A 7,301-nucleotide genomic window follows, 5' to 3' on the forward strand; every position below is an offset into this window, starting at 1 on the left:
CGCTGCAGATGGTGCAAAGTAAAATTTTTAACTTTTCCCTAGATATGCTATTTCAGTGGCAAATATGTCATGCCCAGCTTGTGCCACTGGAGACACACACCCCAAAAATTGTTAAAAGGGTTCTCCCGGGTATGGTGATGCCATATATGTGGAAGTAAACTGCTGTTTGGGCACACTGTAGGGTTCAGAGGGGAGGGAGCACCATTTGGCTTTTGGAACGTGGATTTGCTTGGTAGTAGATTTGTTTGAGTATTACTGGTGTTTCCGTTTATAATATGGGGGTACTTGTAAGCCGAGCAGAGAACATCAGGGGCATAGTCAGGTGGTATAATAATTTGGTAAAAAAAAAACAGTAAAATAATCCATAGATGTGTGTTAGGCCTCATTTACACGAGCGTAATATACGCGCGTGCTTTTCACGCGTGTCGTACGCACCTATATTACTCTATGGGGCAGTGCAGACGATGCGTGAATTTTGCGCAGCGCGAGTGCGTTGCGTAAAACTCACAACATGTTCTATAATCGTGAGTTTTTTGCGCATCACGCACCCATTGAAGTCAATGGGTGCGTGAAAACCACGAAGGTCGCACGGAAGCACTTCCGTGCGAACTGCGTGATTCGCGCAAGAGCTGTCAAACTGAATGTAAACAGAAAAGCACCACGTGCTTTTCTGTTTACAAACATCCAAAAGGAGTGTCTTAGAGATGAGCGAACCGAACTTCAGGGTGCCGATCAGTTAACTCTTTCAGCACCATGGACAGTGACTGACGTCGTCTAGCCTCATCTCTATGATGGCGGCTGCGCGAAAATAACGCAGCCACGCATCATACACGGATGACACACGGAGCTGTCAAGTGCCTTTTGCGCACGCAAAATGCTGCGTTTTTTACGCGCGCAAAACGCACACGCTCGTGTAAATGAGGCCTTACGCTGTGAAGCAATCCTTTCTGCACAGGTCAGTGTCGCTCTGATAAATGTCCTTCCTTATCCCCTTTTGGTCCACACTCCGCACCTTTGCAGTTTGGGGAATTTTGCTGAGAAAGTGTTGTCCTGGTATAATACGGGCACCCTTGCTTCCAGCAGCTATGTTTGGGCCCTACCCTTCCAGGTTCCCTAATTTTAGGGCCTTGATAATTCGCCTCTTGAAACACAAGAAAAGTTCCCCTCGGGCCGTCACAACTGCATATTTTTTATTTCCCGACTTATGGAAGCCTTCACTAATTATATTTTTTGATAGAAGTAGTGGTATGAGGGCTGTTTTTTTGTGGGGCGAGCTGTAGTTAATTTTGGTATCATTTTGGGGTACATGAGACTTTTTGATCACTTTTTATCCTATTTTTTGGGAGGCAAGGGAACAAAAAACGTGAAATTCTGGCATCGTTTTTTAGTTTCTTTTTTATATAGTATTCAGCACGCGTCATAAATTACATGTTAACTTTATTCTGCGGGTCAGTCCGATTCCAGCAATACCAAATTTATAGCACTGTTTTACAACTTTTTGCACAATAAAATTACTTTTGGAAAAAGAATGTATTTTTTCTGTCGCCAAATTGTGAGAACCATAACGTTTTAATTTTTTCGTTGATGGAGCTATATAGATGAGGGCTTGTTTTTTGAGAGACGAGCTATAGTTTTTATAGGTATGATTTTTGGATACATGCGACGTTTAGATCACTTTTTATTCCAATATTTGTAGGGCAAAGTTCACCGTGTGGAATAAATAACATAATATTTGTATAGTTCAGGCAGTTATGGATGCGGCGATACCAAATATGTATGGTTTATTTCTTTTTTTCAATAATAAAGGACTTGATAAGGGATCAGGGCAAGTGTGTTTTCATTTATTACATGATTTAAAACAAGTTTTTACACTTTTTTTTACACTTTTTTCAAGTCCCACTAGGGGACTTGAAGGTCCAACTGTCAGATTTTTATTTTCTATTACATTGCAATACCGTGCAATGTATTAGATCTGTCAGTCATTCACTGACAGGAAGCCGATTAGGCTTCGCCTTCCGACGTGGCCTGATCGGCATCCGTAATGGCAGAGCAGGAGGCCAATGTTAGGCTTCCTGTTGCCATAGCAGCATCGGTAGCCCTGATTGCATGGCAGGGCTGGCGATCTGCTAGTAACCTCTAAGATGCAGCGATCGCTTGCGATCACTGCATTGAACGGGTTAATGGCAGGGATCGGAGATAGCTCCGGTTCCTGCCATTACAGGTGGATGTCCGCTGTAACATTCAGCTGACATCCACCGCTGATGACGCCGGCTCAACTCCTGTAGCTGATTGGACAGTGTCACAGACATAGTAACATGCCCCCTTGCCATTACACACCCCATTGAAAGTTCAGGGAGTTATTTAAATATCGGGCACCAAATATAACGGCACCGATATCTAAATAACGGAGGAGGTTAGGGAAAAATGAAACGTGCCCCAGGGTTTGTACAGCCCTGCCCATTACATGCTGCGCTCAGCTGCACATGTATGGGCAGGTGAAAGGTTCTCTTTAAATCCACAATACATCCAAACATTCTATGTTTGCCTTTGAAAGAACCACCAGGCTTCATTCATCTAGACAAACTCATTTATGATGATTACCATACTGATATGACCAAGAAGAGAGAAGTAAGTCACGTATGAACAAAACAAGAGAATAGAGCACATTTAAGAAGTCCTGTCAGTACAGCAGTCTAAAGAATTTTAGTAGCTGCAGTGTAGTCACGTGTTGGAGAATACATTGAAGCTGCTGTACCTGGTATTGTTTTTCTTACAGGGTGGGGGGGGGGCTTCAAAAGTATGGCATTACACATTAATAAATCTCCCCTAATGTATAAAATAATATTTTGTCTATATGTTTAATAATATCTATATTATATAATTATGTTGTGGACTGTTAGCTAAAAGCAAGGGATGTTTGGTATAAATTAAAATTCTGCTACTTTACATGGGTCCATAATAGAAAGAAGCAAAAATAAAGACAAAAAATATTCTTCCAAAATGTTGGCAAAATTTTTTTTTATTACAGCAGTATTAATTCCCTAATATTAAATGTTATTGTCTCATGTTAAACTATATTCTCCAAGCTCACCAAACGCTTTACCACTTATTACTTTTCAAGATCTTATGCACCTTGGACTTTCATTGGTTTACAGGCAGCTTTAAAACATCAAATTAAAACCCAGGTGGCTTTAAACAAGAGCAGTCATTGTAATGGTTACTTTTATTACTTGCAAATTTTGGATGTAATCTAATTTCATATAAATTAGTTACAACTATATTAGTGTAGTGTCTTGCCCTTTTAAGAAATAGAAAAGCATTTTAATTTAAAAAGTCTTATTACAAAGGCATCCAGTATTTTAATGACTATCTGGCAGAAAAAAAAATCAAAGCAAGTTTAATCTGAATATGTTGCCTTTTACATCCCAGCAGGATTGCTAAATGCTCTGATTGTCTCTCACAGACACAGAAATTAAATGGAAATGATATCGTTCTCGCTAATACAAGGCAGGGACTCCATTTCCCATCCACTTACATGACATTTTCATTACCCTAACAACATCTCACTGAATGCAGTCATCATTAGATTGCCCTGGCTCTCAGATTGGTTAAGATAACAGCTCCAATTTAAAATGGATACATTTGAGAACAACATTTAAACCTTCATTGAATGCTGTATATTTATTTCAAGTAGTTGCTAGGGAATATTGTACATTTTGTTGCTACATAATAATTTAGCAAATGAAAAAAAAAAACGATTGCACTTCCCAATAAAATTTAACGGTGAGTTTTGAATTTTGAAGGAAGTTTACTATGCCCAGTAATGTCTTTAATATCATCAGTGTTAGCAGACATTATATTTCTATGCAGGTCGATTTTGACATAATGATGAAATTTTTTTTTTTTATCTTAAAGGAGTTGACCAGGCTTAGAAAAACATGGCTGCTTTCTTTCAAAAACAGCACCACATCTGTCCATAGGTTGTGTGTGATATTGCAGCACAGCACCCATTCACTTCAATGGAGCTGGGCTGCAATACTGGACACAACCCATGGATAGGTGTGGAGCTGTTTCTGGAAGAAAGCAGCCATGTTTTTCTGATCCTGTACAACCCCTTTAATGATAAAAAATTGCTACACATTTCGAAAAATGTAAACATCACCCAATAAAATAATGTTTAACCCCTTTAGGACGCAGCCTGTTTTGGCCTTGTGGCACAGCCGATTTTTTCAAATCTGACATGTGTCACTTTATGTGGTAATAACTCCGGAATGCTTTTACCTATCCAAGCGATTCTGAGATTGTTTTCTCGTGACATATTGTACTTTATGATAGTGGAAAAATTTGGTCGATAAATTCAATATTTGTAAAAAACACCAAAATGTAGCAAAAATTTGCAAAAATTTGCATTTTTCTAAATTTAAATGTATCTGCTTGTAAAATCGATAGTAATACCACACAAAATTGTCACTAGTTAGCATTTCCCATATGCATACTTTATATTTGCATAATTTTTTGAACATCCTTTTATTTTTCTAGGACGTTACAAGGCTTAGAACTTTAACAGCAATTTCTCACATTTTCAAGAAAATTTCAAACGGCTATTTTTACAGGGGCCAGTTCAGTTCTGAAGTGGTTTTGAGGGCCTTATATATTATAATACCCCAATAAATCACCGCATTTTAAAAACTGCACCCCTCAAAGCATTCAAAACAGCATTCAGAAAGTATTTTAACCCTTTAGGCGTTTCACAGGAAATAAAGCAAAGTAGAGGGGAAATTTACAAATTTCTCTTTTTTTTGCCGAAATTCATTTGTAATAAAAACAATTGGATAACACAGAAGGTTTTACCAGAGAAATGCAACTCAATATTTATTGCCCAGGTTCTGCAGTTTTTAGGAATATCCCACATGTGACCCTAGTGTGGTAATGGACCGAAACACCGGCCTCAGAAGCAAAGAAGCACCTAGTGGATTTTGGGGCCTGCTTATTTTTAGATTATATTTTAGGCATCATGTCGAGTTTGAAGAGGTCTTGTGGTGCCAAAACAGTGGAAACTCCCCAAAAGTGACCCCATTTTGGAAACTAGACCCCTCAAGGAATTTATCTAGGGGTATAGTTAGCACTTTGACTCCACAAGTATTTTGCTATATTATTTTAATATTTACAAGGAATAAAGAAGAAAATGCACCCCAACATTTGTAAAACATCTTCTCCTGATTACGGAAATACCCCATATGTGGTAATAAACTGATGTTTGGACCCACGGCAGCACTCAGCAGGGAGGGAGCGCCATTTGGATTTTGGAGCATAGATTTTGCTGGATTGGTGTTTAGTGCCATGTTGCGATTGCAACGCCCTGGAGGGAACAAAATAGTGGAAACACCACAAAAGTGCACCAATTTTGGAAACTAGACCCCTCAAGGAATATTTCTAGGGGTTTAGTAAGCATTTATACCACACAGGTCTTTTGCAGAATTTAGTAGAATTAGGCCGTGAAAATGAATATAAACATTTTTGTCCACTAAAATGTTGAATTTTTTCATTTTCACAAGTGATAAAGGAGAAAAAGTCACCCTAAATTTGTAACGCAATCTCTCCCGAGTACGACAATACCCCACATGTGGTAATAATTTATTTTTTTAATAGAAATAAATTAACCTTTGCAGGACTGATCAACCAAGGTAGTGTAATGTATTCAAACTGTTAGTGTGACGTCACAGTCACTCTGACAGTTAGTCTACGAGGACCAGCCAGAGGCTTATCCTCATAGGCTTGCATACATGGCAGTCCCGGGGGCCGTTGTCTGGCCCCCGGGTGCCATCACAAGCATCAGCAGCCCCCACAATTGCATGGGGGCTGCTGATGTGCTACAAACCCCCTACATGCGGAGATCGCAATCGAGCCCCGCATGTAATGGGTTAATTGCTTAACTCAGCGGCAATGAGCCGCTGATCGGCAACTAGTGGAGTGTCAGCTGTCAGGGACAGCTGACCTCCCGGTTCTCGATGCACACTGTCGACGACAGTGTCACATACACTGTCGTCGACAGTGTGCATCGCGAATGGCAGTGACGTCCTGTCACTCTGGAGGCTGATCCTGATAGGCTTCCGTACATCGCAGACACGGAGGCCATTACTTGGCCTCCGATCGCCATGCTAGCCATCTGCAAACCTCACGATTTCATCGTGAGGTCTGCCGATGACCTAGAAACCCCTGAATGCGGTGATTGCAATCGATCACCGCAATCAAGGGGTTAATTGCCGGAATCAGCGGAAATAAGCCGCTAATCGGCATACAGTGGAGTGTCAGCTGTCAGGGACAGCTGGTCTCCCGGTTCCCGGTGCACACTGTCGCCGACAGTGTGCACCGGGAACCACTCAGTAACTGTACGTCCCTGTGCCTTAAGACACTGGCCGCATGGACGTACAGTTGCGTCCTCGTGCGCCTAGGGGTTAACTTGAACTTAAAGGGGTTTGTCCAGGCATGGACAACTGATGACCTATCCAAGGGATAGGAATCAGGAATATGATCGGTGGGGTCCAACACCTGGATCCCGCATAGATCAGCTGCTCCGGCTGCCTCTGGGCGCTGGATGTTATACAGTGTATGTAGAGTTCGAAGCCGGAAGCATATCGCACCACACACTGCATAGTGGCCGTGCTACAGTACTGTCTGGGCAGAACATTGGGCCACATTTGTTATGCAGCTTATGCTAGGTTTTGGTGAAAACTGCGCCAAAGAAAAAGTCGCCAAATATGTTTGAAAAGTGATATAAATAGGGGGTGCAATCTCCATAAAGATGTAGTTTAGGCCACATTTATTAAGAAAAATAGGTATAAATGTCGCAAATTTTGGTATACATTTACCCTTTCTCGTAGCAGGCATACATTTTTATTTTCTGACTGACAGACAGTTCAAAATGGACCAAATTTATTAATAGGCGTGCACCTTTTAATAAATATGACGCAAATCACTTCAAGATATGCGAGTCTTAATGTGGGCCATTGTGTTTTGCCTTGTGCCAGGCCTAAGTGGGTGGTGAATGTCACAGGGATTCAAAGAACACCAATTTAAGAATCTCTGTGTTATGCACCTCCTCCTAAGGGCCCGTACTAGGCATAACAGTGAATTGTTTTTTCCCAGAATGTTGCTTTAAGGCAGATGTCCCTTAACAAATTAAAAACATGTCAAATACTAGTACCTGACAGCTGTTAAGGGGAAATATGGAGCGGGCTCACGGGCTGAGCACGCTCCATATACAGCCGACACCTCACTGCAACCTACGGAATCAAAGTTCA

The sequence above is a fragment of the Rhinoderma darwinii genome, chromosome 2, assembly GCF_050947455.1.
Source record: "Rhinoderma darwinii isolate aRhiDar2 chromosome 2, aRhiDar2.hap1, whole genome shotgun sequence".
NCBI classification, from domain to species: domain Eukaryota; kingdom Metazoa; phylum Chordata; class Amphibia; order Anura; family Rhinodermatidae; genus Rhinoderma; species Rhinoderma darwinii.